General features: G+C 38.6%; 1 protein-coding gene and 1 non-coding gene across 11 annotated transcripts in view; both read right to left on the minus strand.

The window, feature by feature from the left end:
- The window catches only part of Nlgn1 (neuroligin 1), an 898617-nt gene that overhangs the window by 577965 nt on the left and 307146 nt on the right, over window positions 1-13506 (minus strand). The window lies entirely within an intron of this gene.
- LOC118586501 lies at window positions 2954-3139 on the minus strand. Its single transcript, XR_004945373.1, has one exon. It is a non-coding gene; the product is annotated as a U2 spliceosomal RNA (small nuclear RNA).

The raw sequence follows: 13506 nt of genomic DNA on the forward strand, positions 1-13506 counted from the left end.
AGAGGGCCACAAACACACACACACACACACACACACACACACACACACACACACACACACACACGGGTATGCATGCATGTGCACACAGAGCCTCACATATGTGCACACGCAGTAATAAAAGACTAATGTTTGTTTCCATCCTTCTTCTTCACTTAGGTCCTCTGACTAATATTTTGCTTCCCAAAGATAGAAAGGAAAAAATACAGCTTCCATTTCTCTTTTTAACTTCTTAGTGACTTCATCCCCCAAATATGAAAATAAAGCACTCTTATATATGTAATTCTGAAAAGAAATATAGAAGTAGCAAGTGGTAGCATGAATAATTTGTGTTTTCCTAAAACCTTCACTTCTACATGCATGTTTCTACTTGGGAGGTGACCCTGAGAAACAAATGCATACTGATTTTTTTCTCCCAATGCATCTTATTCTCTGTTCTTAGCCATAAAGTATCTGAATATTTGTGAAATATCCTGAGTCATTAAGCCAAAGCAGTGGATGCAATGAGACCAGCAAATCCACACACCCATTCTAAAATCAGTAACTTCTCTCTGAAAAATTTGTTTCTTGCTTTTGTTTTTATCTTGAAAATTTAGTATAAATTTTATAGATGTTTTCTTATATACAAACCCCTAAATAATAAACAAACATATATTATAAGCTTTTAAGTTCTTTAAGTCTGATACTCACAGCCAGAGTCTCACCTCTTAACCTTGAGGATATTTAGTCTGACTGGTACATGCATGAAAACAGTTCTAACTAAAATGTCTTTAAGAGAAAACTGCATCTTCAAGACACAGCAGTGACCACAGGTCTATGTTTTCCATAACTCTGTCACATAATTAACTGTTTCTTATTATGCTCCAAGTTTATAAAGCCTAAATTGCTTAGCTCTAAATGTAGATACTAAATCCAAAATGAATCAGGTAACAAGGGATTCACTATTTTTAAAATCTTCAGTTAATAAAGAAATAAATTTCCAATTCTTTTAAGATTTCATTAATTTAACCAAACTCAGACTGCCATAGCACTTTGCCTGTGTTCTGTGGAACATCCAATGGGCCTGTAGAACAGACTTACCAAGTACTCAGGAACCAAATCTTAGGAATTCAGTGTTAGGACTCAATCTTAGTAGATAGGAATTAAAAATAATTCCAACACTTTGCATTGAAAACATCGTGGTGAGATATATGTAAGTGTTGAAAATGCAGAGTGTGCTCCACAGTTAGTACATACATGAGGCATGGAGAAGGTTCCCTAACTGAATGTGGGCAGGAATACTGCAGGCAGGATAGTATTAAGTGGAGTGCCAAACACAGTGGTAGCCAATATGCAGAGTGAGCTGTAATCCAGGAAAGTATGGAGACCAAGGTGGGTATGAGGGCTCACATCTGCAAAAGAAGCATCAGGAAGGCTGACACAAGAGTTAGTAGTTCCCAAACAGCACAGGCTATAGAGGGAGATTCTGCCTCAAAAAGCTGAAGAAGTAAACATAACACACAAGGAGGAATTACATGAATTTTTTCTACATGTTATTTTTGTGCTGAGTCCATATGTGTGGAGGTGTGTGCATGAGACAGCATTCATGTGGAGGTCACAGTATAACTTGTAAGAGTAAGCTTTCTATTTCCACCATATGGTTCCAGGAATGGAATTCAAGTTGCCAGGCCCAGCAGCAAAGGCCTTTACTCACTGAGCTAGTTTGCAAACCCCGGAAAAGAAACTTTAAAAATAAATTTTATTAATTCTTTGAAAATTTCATACTTTATATTTTTAACCTATTTACCCTTCTTAGCTCCTCCCCCACCACCCTTCCTCCTCCTTCCTACTCAACTTTGAGATTGCTTCTTTTTTTTTCTTTTTCCCATCAACTCCAGTTTGTACTGTACAGTTAGTCTTGGGCCTGGAGCCTGCTTTGGTGTGTGGTCAGCCTATAGGTGAGTAGGGGGTCACATCATTATAAAAAATGGCTCTTCCTCTCCCAGCAGTCATCACATGCTAAACTAACTGCAATGTTGATCTTTTCTTTCATTGTATCTGTTTTATGCTTCACAATGAATGATGCACACGAATACACTCACTCATGTCTATAAATGGTGTTTCTACCACAGCCTACACCTAAAGATAAGTGCATCACCAGTTTGACAGGGCATTCAAAGTATAACTAACTTCAGATAACATTTTCAATATGTTAGTACTATATTTTATATATATATATATATATATATATATATATATATATATCCTCAATTTTTAAAATACACAAAATGCTAAATTAAGAAACAACATTCTCATTCCACTCTCATAGTTTGGTACATGCATTTCTTGATTTTCCCTAAGCTTTTCTAGGGATACACATACCTACTATAAAGTCAGCTATTAGTTTTGATCGTGAATATTCTCCCTCATTCTCCTTAGAAAACCTAGGTCATTATGACTACTTTTTGTGGTCATAATTAGGTAAAACTAGGTTTTCTAATGTCACTGAATTAGTCGGCAGACCTCCACAGCAACAACAAAAAGGCTGTGGTGACATGTGTGTCTGAAGTGTTTGGCACGATGCACAGAACACCGTGTTTTCAGTCACTGAAAATCCAACAATACGCCAAACAAGGACAGAAAAGAAGACAACACAACAGAAATCATGCTGTTGGGTGGGGGTGTGAGAAGGCTGAACAGGGTAAAGCACTTGCCACCAAGACTGAAGACCTATGCCAATGCCCAGGACCCACAGGCTGAAAGGAGAAAACTGACTCTAGCAATGTGTACAACACACACACACACACACACACACACACACACACACATACACACACACACACACATTAGATAAATACTCAGTTTAAAAGCATATGCTGTAGAAGAGTGCTATTTTTCCCTCCCAACACAGAAAACAAAACTGCAAAGATATTATCCCAAAAGTAAGCCCCAACTGTGCAAGATGCCTTAAGTTTCCTGAGGGTGCATGGCTCTTACAGGTTTTGCAGCGCCAGGTTGATTGGTAGAATAGACAAAGCAAGCTCCTATTTCATCTCCTTTAACAAGCCCTTTACTATATTGACCCTGGAAAAGGATAGATCAGATATTAACCTGGTAAGAACAGTCACCTCACTTGATCCTGGCTGAGTGGCCAGGAAGCCATGAGTGCCATTTTTTAATGAAAACAATAAAACAAATACATCATTACCAATAAATTGATAATGTCTCTGTAATATATTTATGTAAGAACTCTATGGCCACCTAAGAAGTTTGGGGCCCTGGGCTGTATACTTTAGAAGACCACAGGTATCTTTCCTCTGGCTCCTATTAGGAGATAAAGAGTTTCTAGGACCAGGAAGATGTGTCCACTTGCAGTTTGCAATCCCTTCTTTGACTGTTCTCCAGACACCCCTGTCTGTTATATTCATGGAGGTATTTTGTCTCACAGCACTTTTTCAGGGCTTTTTTTAAGCTTATAGATCTGTTGTTTATATATTATACTTTCTAGTTTTGTGTTTATGGGGGGTGTTTGTGTGTGAATGTGTGTGTCTCAGTGTTTGTATGTATTTCTTGTACTTTTTTCTGCTTGATTCTTTCCCTATTCTGTTTTGTTGTTGTTGTTGTTGTTGTTATTATTATTATTATTATTATTATTATTATTATTATTATTATATGCCTGTTTTCTAATGAGAGGGAGAGAGACACAGCATGGAGTTGGATGGAGGAGGAGGGGAAGAGGACCTTGGAGGAGTAGGGGGAAGGGAAGCCATAATCATAATATATTATATGAAACAAATCTCTTTAGTGTGGTGGTATTGTGTTCCCCAAAATATTGTGTGACCCTAATAAATTTATCTGGGGTCAGAGAATAGAACAGTCACTAGATATAGAGGCCAGAAAATGGTGGCACACATGCCACTTGGGTGGCATGGATCCATCCAGATCTCTGTGAGTTTAAAGCCACACTGAAAACAGCCAGGCATGGTGAATCATGCCTTTAATCCCAGGAAGTAAGGGCAGAAAGCAGAAAGGTATACAAGATGTGAGGACCAGGAACTAGGCAGTTAAGCTTTCAGGCTTTCGAGAAGCAGTTCAGCTGAGATCCATGTGGATGAGGACTCAGAGGCTTCCAGTCTGAGAAAACAGGATCAGCTGAGGAATTGGCAAGGTGAGGTGGCTGTGGCTTGTTCTGCTTCTCTGATCTTTCAGCGTTCACGCCAATACCTGGCTCCAGGTTTGTTTTTATTAATAAGACCTTTTAACAATTCTGCTATACTTCAGTAAAAAATCATTTATAAATGTATATATAATACTTATAATATATATATATATATATATATTTTTGAGATTTGTGTGTGTGTGTTTCGGTACATGTACTGAGGTCATAAAAAATTTAAAAAAAAAACTTGCAAGAGTCATTTTTCTCCTCTTAATATGTGAGTCTCAGTTATCAAGTTCAGTTTATCAGACTTGGTGGCCAATGCTTTTGCCAGATGAGTTATCTTGCTGTCCCCTGTCCTTCAATCTGTAATGGTCTGAGTCCAACTCCTCACTCCTGCTCTTTCTTCAAACAGGCAGAATGGACTACTAGCATGAATATTCTGCAAACAGAAATCTCTCCGGCATTCAGCTTTGTGGAGGTGGAAGGTGATGTTGACAACACTTACCAGTGGGATTTTCTGGAGTAAGGGCACAGGCTTTTTCTCACTGCTGCTCTGAGATAAAGCATTGTGGACAGTCAGTCAAGCAACAAGATCCCAAGTAGGGTACCAACAGCCCCAACTTTCTAAATGCAAACCAGGCTTTAAGAAAGGATATTTATCAAGACAGTAGGCCATAACACATTTAACAGTTTGTTGGCATATTTCATGATTTTTAAATATTTGCCAATGCCCCACAAAGTGTTAGAACCAGACTACATATGATTAGTACTCTTGGCCTCAATGTGAAACTGCAATGATCAAAATATAATTCCTTATATAATTGCTATTATAAATCCACTCTGACTCCAAGGGGCTTTACCCGTCACTGTTAATTAAAGCTGTACTTTGTCACCTGTGATGATCCATTGACTACAGCAAAAGTCGTTAGTTTTTTAACCAATAACAAATTACAAAATGTAATTGCAAGGGCTGTTTTATTTCCAAGGCTAGGTAGTGAAATCACCTTAATATTCAACAAATGTGAGGTAACTTTTGATTGTTACCATATCCCTGTCTCACAGCCCATTGGGTTTAGTATTGGCAGCAAGCACTCCATAATTTTTCAGTTTCTTAATTAGATTTAGCCATTAATTTAACTATTCTATCATACAGGAACAGAGAGTGAAACCCTATTTGTTAGTTCATTTTTCTTTCTGTTTTTACTAAACAATTTCTGATGGCCACATATGGCCACATATTTGCTTTTGGAGATTGTTAATCATCCAGTTGTCTATGATGCATGTCATTGTATACACATTGCTTTACTTTCTACTGCCATAAAAACTTAGAAATTTTAGCTGTAATCATAATTTATATTTGCACAAAATTTACAAAGTAATTAAGACACATATGTCTTACTCTTTTTATTTTATTATATACTTTATTTATGTGTATAATGTATGAACAGGTGCCCACAGAGGAGGACAGAATGGGGGGTTATAAGATGTCCTAGAGCTGAAGATACACACATTTGTGTGCCAGCAATATGGGTGCTGAAACTGAACTGTGGGCCTCTAATTGAGCAGCAAACACTTTTTTTTTTTTTTTTTTTGTATTTTAGAAAAATTTTTTAGGGTATTAGATTTTTTAATTCATTTTACATACCAATCACAGATCCCCATCTTCCCTCTTCCTGCTCTGCCTACCTCCCCCCATCTCCTCCTCCAAAAGGCTTAGGGCTCCCATTGGGAATCAGCAAAGCCTGGTACATTCAGTTGAGGCAGGACCAAGCCCTTCCCTGCTGGATCAAGGCTGAGTGAGACATCCCACCATAGGGGATGGGCTCAAGACAACCAGCTCATGCACCAGGGATCCTGATCCCACTGCCAGGGGCCTCTCAAACAGACCCAGCTACACACTATCTCCCACATGCAGAGGGTCTAGTCTGGTCCCAGGCACGTTCCACAGCTGTTGGTCTAGAGTTCTTTGGAGCTTGATTCTGTTATCTCTGTTGGTTTCCCCACCATGATCTTGAGCCCCCCCCCCCCATATAATTCCCTCTTTCATTTCTTCAACTGGACTTCGGGAGATTGGCCAGGTCCTGGGCCATGGATCTCTGCATCTGCTTCCATCAGTTGTTGGATGAAGGCTCAAACAGAGCATTCACCAATCTGATCACCAGGGTAGGCCAGTTTAGCACCCTCTCCACTATTGTTATTATTCTAACCTGGGGTAGTCCTTAGGGATTCCTGAGAATTTCCCTAGTATCAGGTTTCTCCCTAACCCCTTAATGTCTCCCTCTATAAGACATCTCTTTCATTGCTCTTCCACTCTGCTCCTCCCCCAGCTCAACCATCCTTTCCCTCATGTTCCCATCCCCATCCCTTCTTCTAAGCCCCCCATCCCTAAGTTACTCATAGAGATCTCCTCTATTTACCCTTCCCAAGGTTCCATGTGCCCCTCTTAGGGTCCTCCTTGTTTCCTAGCATCTCCGGAGCTGTGGGTTGTCGTCTTGTTTTTCTCTGCATCAAGCACTTAACCAGTGAGACATCTCTCAAAATCCTGACTTTTTTATGCTTTCTTGCTGGTCCATGAAGTATGCTCTTCCTTTCCTTGTATGGATAGATTAAACTGAGGTCCACAGATGATGAGTATTCTCAGTCACATGACTATTATGTGGCAAAGTCTTTGACTCTAAGCCCATGACATTTCTAAAATGCTGTGTATCTCAAATCACTTGTTTGATGGATGATAACAATGTAAATTTGTGAACATATACCATAGATTTAGTGTCTTCTCAAAAATCACCAAACAGCATCATATCAGAAGATATCTATGGGTAATATGGAGGTTAGACAGAGTTACTGTAATTAAAAAGATTCCCTTTGAAATATAGAAACCAAGACAGGCCCCAAAAGAGTCAATGGGTACAGAAGTTCAAAGATAGGAGATAAGAGTCATCATGGGAAGAGTTGTGAACAGTGAAAGTTCAGTAGGCTGAGGGGGACTAAGGACTTCTCTAAGGATGAGTAAAGGTAAACACAAAGATTTTTGGTTGGTGAAACCACATCACAAAGGCTAACTGATGGGGCCAGTGAGATGGCTTGCCTCCAAGGCCAAAATCATGAATTCACTGAGACCCACATGATGGATAGGGAGAACCAACCCCTTCAAGTGGTCTTCTCACCTCCATATGAATGCTATTACATGTGTGTTATGTACACACAAGCAAATAAATAAACACATATAAATGTAATAAAGATAGCTGGGCAGTGGTGGAGCATGCCTTTAATCCCAGTACTCAGGAGGCAAAGGTCGGTGGATTCCTGTGAGTTCAAGGCCAGCCTGGGCTACAAAGTGAGTTCCAGGAAAGGTTCCAAACCTATGCAGAGAAACCCTGTCTCAAAAATCCAAAACAAAACAAAACAAAAAGTAATAAAGTTAAAAGCTCAGAGAAAAGAAAAGACATAGAGCGTATGTGTCTATCTCTATCTGCCTTAAATCTGTTATTATAATTATTTCAATAATTACAAATGTAAACATGCATCCAGCTAAACCTGTCTGACCTCTAGTTGCAGATTGGTATAGTTGGTAGTCTTAGTTAACAGTTTGGTGATGTATAATGAATACAATGGTCTCAATCAGACCTCCTAAGAAATATCAGAAAGCAATAGAATTGAAGACCAGGCAGGCAAATCAGAGTAAGACAAAGCAACTAAACCCTAGCTAGGATAACAGGAAATGCTGAGTGTGGAAGTGAGAAGATTCTCATATTTGTAGGAGGCAAGGTAAGGTAGGATTTGCTGCCCAGACGTCTGGGAGCCAGCAGACCTATCTGAAAGAGCCTACAATAGCAAGGGGATTAACAATGATATAAAGACACATGGAAAGGGACGTGTCCCCATTGCACATGTAATGGGGTAATTTGAGAGGAGTCCAAATTTCAATTACATGAATTGCTTAAATCCCAGTGCATCTATTTTTCAAATGTTGTAGATCTACACCTACTAACAAATCTTCCTAACCCTGTTAAGTAAACAGAGAAATGACAGAACAGTAAATGTGTATATCTGTACTTAAGAGGCTAAAATACTTGCTTATAAAGTATACAAAGAAGCATAGAAATCATAAACTTTCTTTAGTGTTTTGAGACAGTGTCTTTCTGTGTAGTCCAGACTCATTTCCTGTCTCAGCTGCCAAAGTGCTTACACTGCAGCCATGAACCCCTACACCTGACTGCCATAGTCTATTTAACAATAACGTTAGCTGACAGCAAGGACTATGCTAATCATATTGTTTGCATATTCTGAGTTTCATGATGTGAAAGTTAATTATAAGTTTTCATGTAATCAAAACATTCTTGCTTAAGTCTCACTAACTTTAGGATGTAATTCTCTCAAATACATCTAAATGTTTTTCTCTATTACATTTGATCTTCCAAAGACTAACAAGGAAGTGTTGATCCAATGGAGTCTATGAAGGTCATAGACTCATATGCACCTTGATTAAAAAAGAAATGTTCTGTGGTGGGGGAGGGGTTCCTAGGGTCTCAAACAACATGAAACAGTTTGGAGGGCCACCTGAAAATTAAAAGCTTAATTTTTTTAAAATTAGGAACAGTAAGTAAAGCTTATCTTCTTTCTTTAAAGGGTTATTTAATTTTTATGTGTATGAATGTCTGTCTCCATGTACGCATGTACACCATTTGTGTCCAGTACCCATAAAGGCCAAAAAAAGTTGTTGGATCTCCTAGAATTGATCGAGAAATGGTTCCGAACCACCATCTGGGTGCTGGTAAATGAACCCTGGTCCTCTGCAAGAGCAACAAGTGCTCTTAACCACTGAGCCAACTCACTAGTCCTAAGTGAGGCTTTCTTGAAGAATATAAATATTTCTCCCACTTTCATGACAATAATCAAATATTTATCATAAAACTTCCTACCTGCTATCTTTTTCCTATTTTTTCACCTCTTTTCATAAAAATATTTCCTCAATTAACCTTCCAATAATATTTTGATTATGTTACTTCATACATAACTTTAAGCCTGTCATAGAATTTCAAAGCAGCAAGCAGCTTTTTGCTTATCTGGAAAGAACTGACTCAAAAGGGCTTTGCCCACTAAACATTGTTATTTTCAAATTCTCCTCTTATCTGAAGAAAGTCTTTGAGAGGAAATACTGAGAAGGAAAAAGGAAATCCAGAAAATAAATGTCTTAGCAGGCTGCATGCTTTGAAAACACTTCACAAAGATCAATTTCTTCCCATCAGAAAAGATACACTCTCCAGCAATGCGTTCACCACAGATCCTGAAAATGCTCAATACGTATTTCAAACTTAACTTCAAGCTTGCCACTAGATGTAGGTCACATGTTCATACAGAGCCTATTATTTCAGCTTAAAGAATGTTTCAAAAAGAATCTTAACTGAAAAAAATATCAATTTATACATGCATGTGTCTAAGGTGATCAGTGCCTTTTGGGTGGCTAGTGTCTGATATCATAGATTTGAGGGGAAACACATGAGAATTTGAAGGATAAAATCCCAAGGGAGGGCTGGGAGGACAACAACATGGTTAAAGTGCATGCTCCTCAGTCCTAAAGATTAGATTTTGAATTCTCAGCACCAACAAAAAGACTGGAAGAGAAAGACTGTCTGTAGACGTAGGGTTCCTATGGCAAGATGACAGGAGGGGACAGAAGAGTCCCCTCAATCTCATAGGTCAGCCAGCCTGGTGTATGCAACAGTGTATGCAGCCATGAAAAAAAGAGGACCATCACTTAAGGTAACTGTCTGATCTCCACATGGGTGCTGTGAACAGCATGTATTGGACCACAGTCATTTATGACTACACAGTGGATGGAGGCAAGAAGAGGAGGAGGAGGAGAAAAGACGAGAGAGAGAATTCACATACGTTTCCATGGAAGAGCGCTGTCTCAACTGAAACGCCCTGATTGCTAGTGCTCACACGGCAGCAGTAGAAGGAGAGTCGCCTCAACTTGGCGAGACACATAGTGACCAGGTGACATGAGAATGCAGACAAAGAAGACATCACATCCAAAGCAAAGGCCTCGGCATGTGTGCCCTTAACCCAAAGAGACAATGCAGCCGCAGCGGGGGCTACCAAATTCATCAGCAGTGGTACTAAAAGTGACTTCCATAGTGCAACTAGTCTAATGTCAAAATGACATGGTTTTCACCATCACTGAAGGAATAACAGTACTATGATTAAATCATCCTGTGTCATGCCACAGGAAAGTAAACAACAGGAATGATTAGTCACCAGACTGCATTGTGTTCTACCATAACAGATTTTTCTCAATATATTAGCAACATCTTCAATGTTTCTGGCAGCATCTCTGTCAAATCTCCCTAGTCAAATCTGTGACTCATCATATAAACTATATCTTTCACAAATGAAATGTTGATTTTTTTTCTGTTATGAGAATTTCTGGAAATTGTTCTTATTCACTTCAGTGAGCAACAAATAGCTTCCCACTGACAGTGAGGATCAAGCATCATCTCATTTGAACAAATCTATACAAGACCATGGCTGGCCACCAACTCTGCCTATCTCTTTTATTTTGATTTTTGTGGTGCTCAGGAACAAACCTGGGCTCCAGCACTACCACTGACCTACCTCACTGGCTCTGGACCATGTTTTTAAACAAGAAACTATTACGCCACTTTTTATTTGGGGACAACGTCAGACATCAGAACATTGCCATGTGCCAGACTTATATGACATGCTCATTCCTCCTAACTTATGCTTATACTTCTTAGACAAAGCACAGCCTAGTAATTACTCTGTATTTGCAAATAAGTGAATCTCCTGTCTGCCAGCATGTGTAAAAATTAAAGGAGGTGGTAACACAATATGTGTGATTTAGGGGACAGCTCATCCCCAGTCTCTAATTGCCTTCAGGATCTGAATTGGCAAAACCATAACACATTCAACAAAAGACTCCATGCAGGTAGGCCTATAAAACCTAATTATTTCTCACAAAGCAGACCATTTCATTTAAAAGAAAAGAAAGTCATGAGCAATATAGACTAGGCCATTAACAATTAGTCTTCGGCACACATGATTAGACTCAGAGAGATAAAGCAGCCTCTAAATTTAATGGCCAATCCTGTATTTCTGGCAGGGTTCAATATTCTGCACTAATTATGTTCAAAGACCTGGTGCTACTTAAAGGTACTTACACTGGAAAGTATGACATAATTTCCATGGATTCACAGATAACACTTGACATGCAACTCTGAAATCCAAATACCTCGGATGGGTGAAGTCGGGAAGAACCTACAGTGCTTTTCACTTCTTAAATCAGTTTTTAGGGGAAATTTTAAGCTCCTGCCAATCATAACACTTACTAAAACATTTATATTTCATTAATAATTATACTTTAAAAATGAAAAACACCTTACTCAGGCAGACTAAGGAATGAAATGAATCCAGAAGTTCAACCAAGGAAGAGAGCTGATGTTAGTTTAAAAAGAGAAGGGAAATTTGTCTATTGTCTTGTCCAACATTTTTGGAAAGAATTTTTAAAATAATGATACAAAAGAGAGCAAATGAACCTATCAGAATTCTAAAAAGCAATCCTAGTTTAGGTTTTCTGAAACTGAATCATCATGCCTCTAACTAGAACAGACTTCCTTTTCCTCTTGGAGCCTTTTCTAAATCTGACTTATCTACATATGACACAGCTTTGCAAAGGAATAAACATGGGCCATTGGTAGTGCTTATTGTACAAGTGTTTTTTTTTTTTTTTTAAATCTCAAGTAACATAGTGACTTTTTTGCATTAATAGCCCCACGGAGGACTACTATCTTTGTTTTTAGAAAAGGATGGCCCAGGGAGATTTTTAATTCATAAATAGCCATAGTTTGTGAAAGGGAAGAGCATCCTACCAGCACACAAATAATGATGCTTCAAAAGAAAACCATTTTAATTTTATTTCTGATGTGCAGAATGGGAAGACAAGTAAACACAGTCTCAAAACCACAGGGAAGCTGAGGAATCTTTTTTGCTCTTAACTGCACAATAGTTAGTGTCTCTATAGAAACTGATGGCATTGGGTGAAGTGTTACCAACAAACCAGGGCTTCTAAAATATACAGAGATGCTCCTAAACGCAGGAATAGTCACACATGTCCTTCTGAAAATGGAAAGGTGATGACAGAGCCTTTGCAAGGTAAGAAGTGCAGCTCAAAATCATATAATATTGTAATGAAACTAAGTCCCATTTAATCATTATTTTATCCAAAGGTCATATAGAAAAAAGAGAAACTCCTGGCATCTGGCAACAGATAACTTTGAAGAATTATGACATTTTGAAAGTTATAAGCATTCTTATTTGTGTTTGTCCTTCCAAAAGGTTGCTCAGAGGTTGGGACTTTCCCAGGGGTTTACTGCTGATGGCCAGTCATGGTAATTAGCAGATCACATATACTCTTGATTGTAAGTGTCCCTGTTCCAGCTCACACAAGCTCTTGATCTTAAGTGGCCCTGTCCCAGAAACCTGTGCCCCGGCCTGTCACTGGCTTCTACCCTAGTCAGTCATTACAGTATCACGACATTCTTCTTCAACTCTGACCTTCACACACAAGTGTTTCTTACCAAATTCAGAGGTGGAGAGTTGGCAGTTATGAATGATCTAAGGGCCTTGCATAGCTCCAAACTTGGCCTAATTTTATCCATAACTAGCTGTACCCTCTTTAGCAAGTCCATTACTCCTTGTTCTCGTTACTCAAAGGGAATATAGGATTTTGCACTAAAATAATCTCCAGCTCTGTCAGAAGAAATTAAGAAGTGGCTCAAGGCAGTGTCTCATTTAAACCACAGTATTACTAATGAGAAAATTTGGTTTAAGTATTGCCTCTTTATTTCCAATTAACAAATTGCCACAATTTAGTGGATTAGAACATCAGTGATGTATTATCATTTGGTTCTGAGGGTCTGAAATCTATACTTCATCTTATGGGAATAAACAGAATGGTCAAGATTGTATCACTTCAGAAATCACCAGCAGATCAAGTGCTATATGTAAATAGCTTCTAAAGGATACATAATTTTGTTTTAGCCATCTACTAAGGTTTGTAAGTCCCTATCCTACCTAGCTTCTTGCAGTTACACATATTCCTTATCTTCTGGACTCACTTCTCTAGCTTTTATGTCCATCAACACATAAACTTCCCTGATTTTGACCCTCTTTACCTTTATCAGCATTCTTGTGATTAAAGTGAGATATGTTATCACATCTGCAATGTTTATTTAACTATATAGTATTAGGGGCCAGACATCTTTGGTAAAGGAATTACCTTGTACATATACTTCACAAACCTTTGAATGGATTTTTCTTGCACTGTTGTGAACTCTGAACCTTGA

Source organism: Onychomys torridus, chromosome 6 (genome assembly GCF_903995425.1).
Source record: "Onychomys torridus chromosome 6, mOncTor1.1, whole genome shotgun sequence".
NCBI lineage: Eukaryota > Metazoa > Chordata > Mammalia > Rodentia > Cricetidae > Onychomys > Onychomys torridus.